We start from the raw sequence: 10,952 nt of genomic DNA, 5'->3' as shown, positions 1-10,952 counted from the left end.
ATATATTACATAATAAATGCATGACACTTACTGTGAAACGCAGATGTATTTTACAATTTCCAGAATGAGATTTTCACTCTGCAGCGGAGTGTGCGCTGATATGAAACTTCCTGGCAGATTAAAACTGTGTGCCCGATCGAGACTCGAACTCGGGACCTTTGCCTTTCGCGGGCAAGTGCTCTACCATCTGAACTACCAAAGCACGACTCACGGCCGCCCCTCACAGCTTTACTTCTGCCAGTATCTCGTCTCCTACCTTCCAGACTTTACAGAAGCTCTCCTGCGAACCTTGCAGAACTAGCACTCCTGAAAGAAAGGATACTGCGGAGACATGGCTTAGCCACAGCCTGGGGGATGTTTCCAGAATGATATTTTCACTCTGCAGCGGAGTGTGCTCTGATATGAAAGTAAAGCTGTGAGGGCCGGGCGTGAGTCGTGCTTCGGTAGCTCAGATGGATTTTCAGTTTTCTTCATTTCCTTAATTAATTAATTTTCTAATTAGCCACAAAAAAATAAAAAAAGATGGTAGAGCACTTGCCCGCGAAAGGCAAAGGTCCCGAGTTCGAGTCTCGGTCGGGCACACAGTTTTAATCTGCCAGGAAGTTTCATATCAGCGCACACTCCGCTGCAGAGTGAAAATCTCATTCTGGAAACATCCCTCAGGCTGTGGCTAAGCCATGTCTCCGCAGTATCCTTTCTTTCAGGAGTGCTAGTTTTGCAAGGTTCGCAGGAGACCTTCTGTAAAGTTTGGAAGGTAGGAGACGAGATACTGGCAGAAGTAAAGCTGTGAGGGCCGGGTGTGAGTCGTGCTTCGGTAGCTCAGATGGTAGAGCACTTGCCCGCGAAAGGCAAAGGTCCCGAGTTCGAGTCTCGGCCGCGCACACAGTTTTAATCTGCCAAGAAGTTTTATTTTACTGTTAATATAACGTCCTTGTATCCCGTAACTTGATAAGAAACATTTATGTAATAACCTTCTCCGAACGTGGGTAGATAAATAAATAAAAAGTAAATTGAGTAAAAACTATAATCGAGTTTCTAACACGGGACACAAAAGCGAGACCAGCGACGCTAGCCCCATTGACATCATTTCTACTGAGGTTATTGCACTTTAAAAGTCGTTCAAAGTACGTCGAAAACAACCCGTTTCTTTTTCGGAAGCGGTCGAATATCTACGGTAAGACGAGACGCGTATTTTCTTATTTTGGCTCATCTTTCACAGTGCAAAGCTTCTGAGAAATCGAGTTATGCCACTTGCCTCGTCCTGCTTGTGAGTGGTGGTCACCTGAGGGCAATAACACTAGCTGACACTGGCTTCCTACTAATTACAGTTTGCGGGAGCCCTGAGGACTAGGAATATTGAGAACAGGAACTGCATTCGTGGGGACACCGTTCCTCCAACGACGTGTGCAGTAGTAGTCTGGCTCGTTATCGTCGTCAGAAGTCTAGGAACGACGCGATACCAATACAATTCTCAGGCATGTATTCCCACGGGTTCAGCAGGCAAGTGGGTCAACCATGTTTTCGGCCAGTGTCAATACGGACGTCGGACGTTTCTCATCGCTGTTGAGAAATTGAGGCTTGTATAGCATCAGGACGAGATCCCAAAATATTTTATCCATCCCAGCGGTCAATATTTTGGTGGGTGATGGGTTCCTCTTTCAGGACGACAATCAAAAATGTTCAAATGTGTGTGAAATCTTATGGGACTTAACTGCTAAGGTCATCAGTCACTAAGCTTACACACTACTTAACCTAAATTACACACACACCTATGCCCGAGGGAGGATTCGAACCTCCGCCGGGACCGACCCCACAGTCCATGACTGCAGCTCCTTAGACCCACAATCAAAGATCACACCTCTACCATCTCGTGAACACTCTTTCTTAAAAGACAGTAATCAATCGAATGTAATGGCTTCGTACTAGTGTTCACCTTTGGGCATCCAGTTTACTCTCGAATTTGTTCTATACGGCGTGACAAAAAAAATGTGGCGCACCCAGAAGATATCGTCGGATGTCAATGTAACCTCGTGCTCGTACGCACCGTCTGGAGGTATGTAAATGTTTACAGTTACTATTCTCTGTGACAGGTAGAACGGCCACCAGAGTGGGTTAGCCTTGTTCGTGTGTAGTGTCGTTACGAGATCTGTTAGGTTATATCAGAGGCGTGAACAGCGTGACACGTTGAGTGATCACTGAGAAATATATGCAAATGGCACAGACTCGTGTAGGATAAAGCTGTCAGCATCTGACAACGATCGAAAGGTGTCTCATTTTAGGTCTCCATCTGGTAGCTGGTCGAATTATATGCGACTGACCACGTTGGACCACCTCAGCAGTGGATCTCCACATCGTGCAACAAGCGCATCGTAACTCCTTTTCATCTGTGCCTGGCAGCAGATAGCAAGTGATGTAGGCCCTACAACATCCTGTGTCGTCCCGCACGATTAGTCGGAGACCAGCAGCAGCCGGAATATTGGGTTACCACCCCAATGGTAAGCTGCCGTTTAAACTGCAACACAGACGACTGCGCCTGCAATAGTGCCTTGACCGGAAGATAGAACTACTGAGCAGCGTCGCCGAATGGCCTTCAGCAATCAATGGCGCTTCTGCACCACTCCGGATGACTATCGACGGAGAGAATAGCGGTGACCGGCCATTTCAATGTTTCAAGAGATGTGGCGGTTTTACTCATGACGTCATACTGAGGGGAGCCATTGGGTACGACGTCACGTCACGGATGATAGCGATTGAATGAATTCTGACTGCACAACCGTTCGTCACGGACGTTCTGCGTTCACTTGTGTCACCCCTCGTTTGACACACTCGTGATGCCATTTTTCAACAGGACAGTGCCCGTTTGCCATGCCATGTGTCTGTGTGAACTGTCTGCGTGATGATCTACCAACCTGTCCAACAGGATCCCCAGAACTGTCTTTGATAGAACTTCTGGGGTATGTAAGGGATGTCAGTTCTTTTCCAGTTCCAGTATCGTGGGTATCAAGGACAGCTGCGACAGTTGTGGGCGATCTTGCTGCAGGACAGAACACAACATCTTTATGACAGCCTTCCCTGTCGAATCAGCGCATGCGTCTAGGCCAGAGGGAATCCAATGTATTACTGATACGTGTCCTCACACTGCCAAGTTGTTTGCATATTTCATTCTATTTTGTTATCATTAAAAAACGTCACATACCCTCTCGGCCCATGAAGTTTCATTTTGTTTCCTCCTTTTCCTCTGGTTGAATAACGTCTTTCTGCCAGACAGTAACATCAAGTACACATATTTCTTCTTCTTTAGGATATAGTGAGGACATTCGTGGTCCGTTTACTACACTAAGTGATCAAAAGTATCCGGACACCTGGCTGAAAATGACTTACAAGTTCGTGGCGCCCTCCATCGGTAATGATGGAATTCGATATCGTATTGGCCTACACCTAACCTTGATGACAGCACGTTCAGTCAGGTGCTGGAAGATTTCTTGGGGAATGGCAGCTCATTCTTCACGGAGTGCTGCACTGTGGGGAGGGATCGATGTCGGTCGCTGAGGCCTGGCACGAAGTCGGCGTTCCAAAACATCCCAAAGGCGTTCTGTAGGATTCAGGTCAGGACTCTGTGCAGGTCAGTCCATTACAGGCATGTTATTGTCGTGTAACCATTCCACCACAGGTCGGGCATTATGAGCAGGTCCTCTATCACGCCGAAAGATGCAATCACCATCCCCGAATTGCTCTTCAACACTGGGAAGCAAAAAGGTGCTTAAAGCGTCAATGTAGGCCTGTGCTGTGATATTGTCACGCAAAACAACAGGGGTTGCAAGTCCCCTCCATGAAAAACACGACCACACCATAACACCACCGTCTCAGAATTTTACTATTGACATTACACACGCTGGCAGATGACGTTGACTGGGCACTCGCCATACCCACACCCTGCCAATGGATCGCCACATTGTGTACCGTGATCCGTCCACACGTTTTTCCACTGTTCAATCGTCCAATGTTTATGCTCCTTACACCAAACGAGGCATCGTTTAGCATTTACCGGCGTGATGTGTGGCTCAAGAGCAGACGCTCGACCATGAAATCCAAGTTTTCTCTCTTTCCGCCTAACTGTCGTGGTACTTGCAGTGGATCCTGATGGAGTTTGGAATTCCGGGGTGATGGTCTGAATAGATGTCTGCTTATTGCACATGATGACCCTCTTCAACAGTCAGTCAGTCAACGAACGAGGTTGGCCTGTACACTTTTGTGCTGTGCGTGTCATTCCACGTTTCCACTTCACTATCACATCGGAAACAGTGGACCTAGGGATGTTTAGGAAAGTGGAAATCTCGCGTACAGAGGTATGACACAAGTGACCACGTTCGAAGTCCGTGAGTTCCGCGGAGCTCCACATTCTGCTCTCTCACGATGTCTAATGGTTACTGAGGTCGCTGACGTTGAGTACCTGGCAGTAGGTGACAGCACAACGCAGCTAATATGAAAAACATACGTTTTTTGGAATGTCTGGATACTTTTGATCACGTAGTATATATGTTTTCCAGGCTACGTTCTCGGCACATCTCCTTTTCATCCTTACTACAGCTACAACAGTCTTCAATGCACGTCTGTTCCCCGGCCCGCTCGTTTGTTTATCTGTCTCTCTTCATAATCCTCAACATGGATTTCTGGATTGCTCGTTGACCAACCTGTGAACGGTATCGCGTGAATAGCCCGTCAGTCAGTGCCATAGATCAAAGCTGGTAACTAAAGAATACCTCTCTATTTTTTAAATTAAATCATCTTCCTTAATGACTGGTATATAGGGGAGCGTCGTGGAGATTGACGTGGGTGAAATTTCGAAATAGTTATTAGAAAAATAATTGCGCTTAAACTCGTCACCAATAACAGGCTTTTGATTTTGTCCTACCATTAACTGCCAATACAAACCATGCCACAACGGTTTTACCTGAAGTGAAATAAAAGTATTCTTCCAAGTTGTAAACAACTACGTGGATATTGTATCACAAGATTAAAAGTATCGCCGTAAGTCATCGTAGACATTTATTAGGTTCCTGAATAACATCGAAGCATTTTTGTTTTGTGTGTTGAAATTCGGATTGCTATAGGTTTATTGAAGGACTGTTTTTTTTTTTATTTGTAGTTCACTGTTGCTATTTGAGTTTACGTATTTTCATTTTGTCATTCGGAAATAGAGAGTGAAGCTGTGGATGCTAGAAAATGGAGCACTAACAGGAGAAATCGGAACATTCCTGAACTATTCTTCTGTCTGAGTTCAGAAGAGGGGTGACAGCAACGAGGGCAGAAACATTTGCGCCGTGTAGAGGGGTAATTCGATTGGACATAGGAAGACAAGAAAAGGTTTTCTCGTTTTAAGGAGGATCGTTTTGACATAAGTGGCTCTTCACGTCCAGGAAGACCTTCGGGGTTTGATGAACACCGTTTAAAAGCATTAACCCGCATTGATCTACTTCAGTGTACTCGGGTGTTGAGAAATGCGATGAACTGTGATTACTTCACCATCCGGTGACATTTATATGAAATGGGGAAGGTTAAAAAATCGGTTGTATAAGTACCTCAAGCTCTAAGCCAAAATCACAAAAATCAGCGACTGAGCAATATGTGTTTTCTGCTTGCTCATCATCAGTTAGTCGTTCATTCCTATCCCGTACCGTTACTGGTGACGAGAAGTGGTGTCTTTCTGCTAACATATGTATAAGAAAGGAATAGCCCAGCCAAACGAAACCAGCATCTCCCCATACAAAGACCTGTGCGCCTCCGCGAAAGATAATGTTATACACTGGTGGAACAGCGACGGTGTGGTGTACTATGAATTGCTTCCCTGAGGTGTAACCATTTTTTATTGGCAAGAACTGAAACGTCGTATAGACGCAATCCAAAAATAACAAGAAGGAAGACTGTGTGAAGTGATGTTACTCAACTGTAACTACCCCCCACATTCTGGTAGACTAACAAAAAAACACCATACAGGAGCTGGGTCGGGAAGTAACTCCTTACTCAACTTCTTCACTTGGTCTTGCAACCTTTGAGGATGAAAATGTGCTCCGAATACGACTCGCCGAGTTCTTCGCCTTAAAACCACGTGATTTCTACGACGCGGATTCGAAAAGTTACCCCAGGGTTGGCAGACTGTTGTAAATAGTGAAGGAGAATATAGTTCTATTCTGGACATCTGAATCCTCTGTTACATATATCTGTTGTGTTTATTAAACTTACGGAAAATCGCAACAAACTTATGCACCAACCCAATATTTTGATCTTCGATTATAGTTCAGAAATCACGATATTGCTTTTCAGTAATAATAAAGGAACTCTCTTAGGCCAAGTTTACGCACATATAACTTGTACCATGATTAATACAGAGTCCCAGTATTTAATTTCTTCGTAAGAGAATTTATAACGAACAAATAAATAGCAACAACGGACCCAGTACGCATTGGGCACAAAAGAACACTACTAACAGACAATAGCAACACTGGTGAACAGAAAATTCGTACCTCGTATAAGAACATGATAGGCTCTGTAACATAAACTGTAAACTTTCCGTGTGAGACAAATCAGAAACTTACGTTTGAAGGCTCAATAAACTTTACCGAAATATCTGCATGTGATATTTGTCTTTTGTTAATTTTATGTGTTACACAGAAAAATTCATCAATTTTTTAATTTGTAACACGATTTTGTTGTCAATCCGTATGACCTCCTTTTGATTTTCAGTTTAGTCATTTTGTAAATGATCACTAGCGAAACGAGACTGATTCAGATACGATACGTTAGTACATACTGCTTTTTATTTTTCCCACTTTAGGGAACTTGGGCCGCTGAAATTAAGCAATCGCCTTATTTTGGAGAACAAAGATTATTCTTATACACCCCCTAATCTCCACTCAGCTGTATTACTTTTGTTTGTTTCCTACTAGGGTTTCAACTTAAGGCACTAAAATTATGCGATTGGCGCCATATCTGGATAATATGTTCGAGCATGCTTTGATGTGACAAGATTGTAATTTTAAGTGACCACACAAGAGGATGCTGCATTTTATTATCCGGATGTACTTTCTGTGTTGTATCATACTGATCGCAGAGCTATAGTGCCTCAAGACCAAGCTGCATTTACTTGTAAATCTATAAAAATCCAGAAATCGATCTAGCAAGGGCCTCTAACGTCCTCCTTGTCAACGGGTTGATAAACCCTACGCTTCCTTTTTTCCAGAAGCACAGACTCCACATGCATGAAGTCAAATCACTTATACTCGTGTTATACACTTTTCTCTTTCTCTATAACATGATTTCTCTGTGTTCCCGAAATGTATTTCGTGGAGAGGGTGTCGTACGATGGAACATTCTTCAGGCTTTCGCCTCTAGGCAGCCCTGTAACAGATGTTTAAAATATATCCTTATTCCATTTTGAAATGGTATGCATTCGCTTTGTGTGTGCTACAGTGTTGGCCCTCTTGACTGCCCCTCACCCTGCCCCACCCCACCACCGCCTCCTCCCACCTACTCGGTACGTTGTACCGGGGATACTTTGGAGCTTACAGCAAGCGGTTTTCCGTAAACTGATTTCTTGACCACTATGCGTCGTTGTTTATCACAGCTCCCCCCCCCCTCCCCCCTACCCATTGCTTTGAAAAGAAAGGTGCCAACTAGTTGCGGAAGCGGATGCATTCATTCGCCGAGCTAAATTTACTGAAGCGCGGATATATGTGTTGACGGGGCTGCTGCTCGCGCAGCAAGTGTGCTGTGCGGGTTGCCTGCAGTCCTAGGCGGCGTACCGGGCGAGCACCCGACGGTAGACTACCGGCGTTATGACTTCCCTGCTCACGTGCTTCGCAGTTCGCCTGTACTGTGTCACATCTTAGTGACGTCGACGTCAATTTGTACTCACCACATTTATTCCTACTCTGACGTATGAGACAAGATCAGAGACAGATTACATAATAAATGTAACGGTAATAGCGTCTACGTCTACATAAACTACATACTCCGGAAGCCAATGATAAGTGCATGACGGAAGTTATATGTTCGGGTCTCTTCTCGTTCATTCATACGTGCGTCACGGGAAGTATGATTGTTTAAATGCCTCTTTTCACGCTGTAGTTGGTCTAAACTTTATATTGTCTTCTTCTCTTGACGTAAGCTCGAAATTGTACGCCGATTTTTGGTCGCACTTCGTTAGGTAAAATGGAGAACAGCGCGAGAAAGTACAGCCTTCTGTACATATTATCTCCAATTAAAGTTATAGATGGAAGACAAAGTCTTGTAGTCTGCATGACTTTACAACGAACTATATGCAAAAGAGTTCTACGAACAGAAGCTGTACAACCACCTAATCCCAGCTTTGAAAGCTTTCTCTAGCTAGTTATATTTTTTGGCTCGAATGATCATTTTCCTATAAGTGAACGTTTCTTGTCTTCCCATTTAAATGAAAATTACATAATCTATAATTTTAGCTTGGTAATAGCCGACTAGTTCACATTGAGATCCAAAGATATCAGTTATTTATCTTGGAAGTAGGTAATTGTGACAACTGAAAAACGCTTCGTTGTAAGGTCTTTCGAATACTTTTCGTCCCGCTGTATTAACGCAATTCACAGTAAATCACATTTAAAAGACTGCTCCGTTTATCTAGCTGCGAATATCTCAACCTATATTGGATTAAAGAATTCTTTCCCCTTTTCGTATATTTTATCACTATATTGAAATAGCTGTTCATATTTTGAGTCTTTACCGTCCACACCTTAAGATAAAGTACTATGTGAAGGAAAGTGACTTGATTTAAGAACCGTTGTATTTTCTTTCTTTCAAACACAGACGAGACACCAGATACAAAACACAAGGCGCACTACACCAGAGGCAAAGATCAAGAAGAAAGAAGAGCTCAAACCATGTTTCACATCACTATATATATTAAAAAACAATACACTAGTGACAGCTTCACATTCTTTAGACTATTGTTAGTCTTTTTGACACTTTTTATTTCAACATAAATTCTACGAAGACTAAAAAAAAGGTTGTCTCATGACATACAATAATTATTCAGAATCGTAATTTCTATTTTTCCGCCGAAATGAAAGAGCAGTTGCAACTTCTCTTCGTGGTCCCTAAGCCAGTAATATACTGTAAATTCTTCGCAAAATACTGTTTCTTGAAACTTTATTACCAGCCTTTCGCGTTATAATTGGAGTATATCTTCAAAAGACACCCTATTCAGGGTTTTCAGCATTTCCGTGACGCTCCCCCGTAAATCGAGCAAATCTGCTACCATATGTACTGGCCTTCTTTGATTACGTTCAGTATCTCTGTTAGTCATATATGGCATGTGTTCTACACACAGGAGCATTATTCTGAACTGGCACGAACAAGTGTTTTTTTAGTAGTCTCCTTTGTAGACTGCATCTTCTCGGTAACCTACCAGTGTTTCCTGCCACCAGCTTAATCTATGGTTTAGCCCATATGGTTATTACATGTCATATCCCCATAAATACCTAGGTATTTGCGTGAAGTGAGTGGTTCCAATTGTGACTTGCACTCGAGGGATATCATTTTGCTGCGTTGTGTGTAGCGCACAGTTTTATATTTGTGTACTCATGTTAAAAGAATCTTTCGTCGGTTTTTGGTAGAACAATTTCATTTTCTGCCTTTTATTTATAATATTTCTCGTGCATTTAAAGTAAGTTGCCAGTAATATCATACAGCTAAAAAATATGCTCCATTGTGTAGTCTTTTTATTCGATAGAGAAAGAGAAAGACGTAAACCACAGCATAGTTTTGAAAGCTTTCCGAAATTCTCCTGAAATGAATTTGGGAAAAAATTGGAAGGGACTGCAATGAAGTGTGACCCGACCCTCAGAAACGAGGCTGGATCCACGCCTGCATGTTACTGGTGAACGTATTTCGGACTATTGGTTATTATTTGTTGTTCTGGTCTTCAGTCCTAAGAGTCGTTTGATGCAGCTCTACATGCTACTCTATCCTGTGCGAGATTTCCGAATAACTATAGCAACCTACATCCTTCTGAATCTGCTTACTGTGTTCATCTCTTGGTCGCCGTTTACGATTTTTACCCCTCACACTTTCCTCCAGTACTAAATTGGCTGTCCCTTGATGTCTCAGAATATGCCCTATATTCTAGTCACGTTTTACCACAAATGTTTTTTCTCCACATTTCTATTCTGTACTTGCGCATTAGTTACGTGAGCTACCCATTTACTGTTCAGCATTCTTCTATAGCACCATATTTCAAAAGCTTTTGTTCTCTTTTTGTCTAAACTGTTTGTCGTCCATACATGGGAGCACTCTATACAAAAACTTTCAGAAAAGACTTCCCAACACTTAAAACTATGTTCGATGTTAAGAAATTTCTCTTCTTCAGAAATGTTGTTCTTGTCATTGCCAGTCTGCATTTTATATCCTATTTAATTCGGCCATCCACAGTTATTTTGCTGCCCACATAGCAAAATTCTTTTACTACTTTATGTGTCTCGTTTCCTAATCTAATTCCCTCAGCATCACCTGATTTTCGACTACATTACTTTATCCTTGCTTTGTTTTTGTTAATGTTCCTCTTTTAACCTCCTGTTAAGACATGTCCATTCTGCCCAACTGTTCTTCCACGTCCTTTTTTGCCTCTGACAGTATTACAATGTTGTCAATAAACTCAAAGTTTTTATTTCTTTTCAGTCAAATTTAATTCCTACTCTTAAAGTTTTTATTTCCTATAATGGTTGTTGAATGAACAGATTGGATAGTATCGGAGATAGGGTAACACCATGTCTCGCTTCCTTCACAACCACTGTTTCCTTTCTGTTCCCGTAGACACTTATTAGTGCCGTCTGGTTACTGTACAAGTTGTAAACAGCGTTTCACTTCCTGTATTTTATCCCTGCTACCTTCAGAATTTCAAAGAGGGTGTTCCAGTCATCATT

This window comes from Schistocerca americana, chromosome 7 (genome assembly GCF_021461395.2).
Source record: "Schistocerca americana isolate TAMUIC-IGC-003095 chromosome 7, iqSchAmer2.1, whole genome shotgun sequence".
NCBI classification, from domain to species: domain Eukaryota; kingdom Metazoa; phylum Arthropoda; class Insecta; order Orthoptera; family Acrididae; genus Schistocerca; species Schistocerca americana.
Note: the sequence above shows the minus strand (reverse complement) of the source record.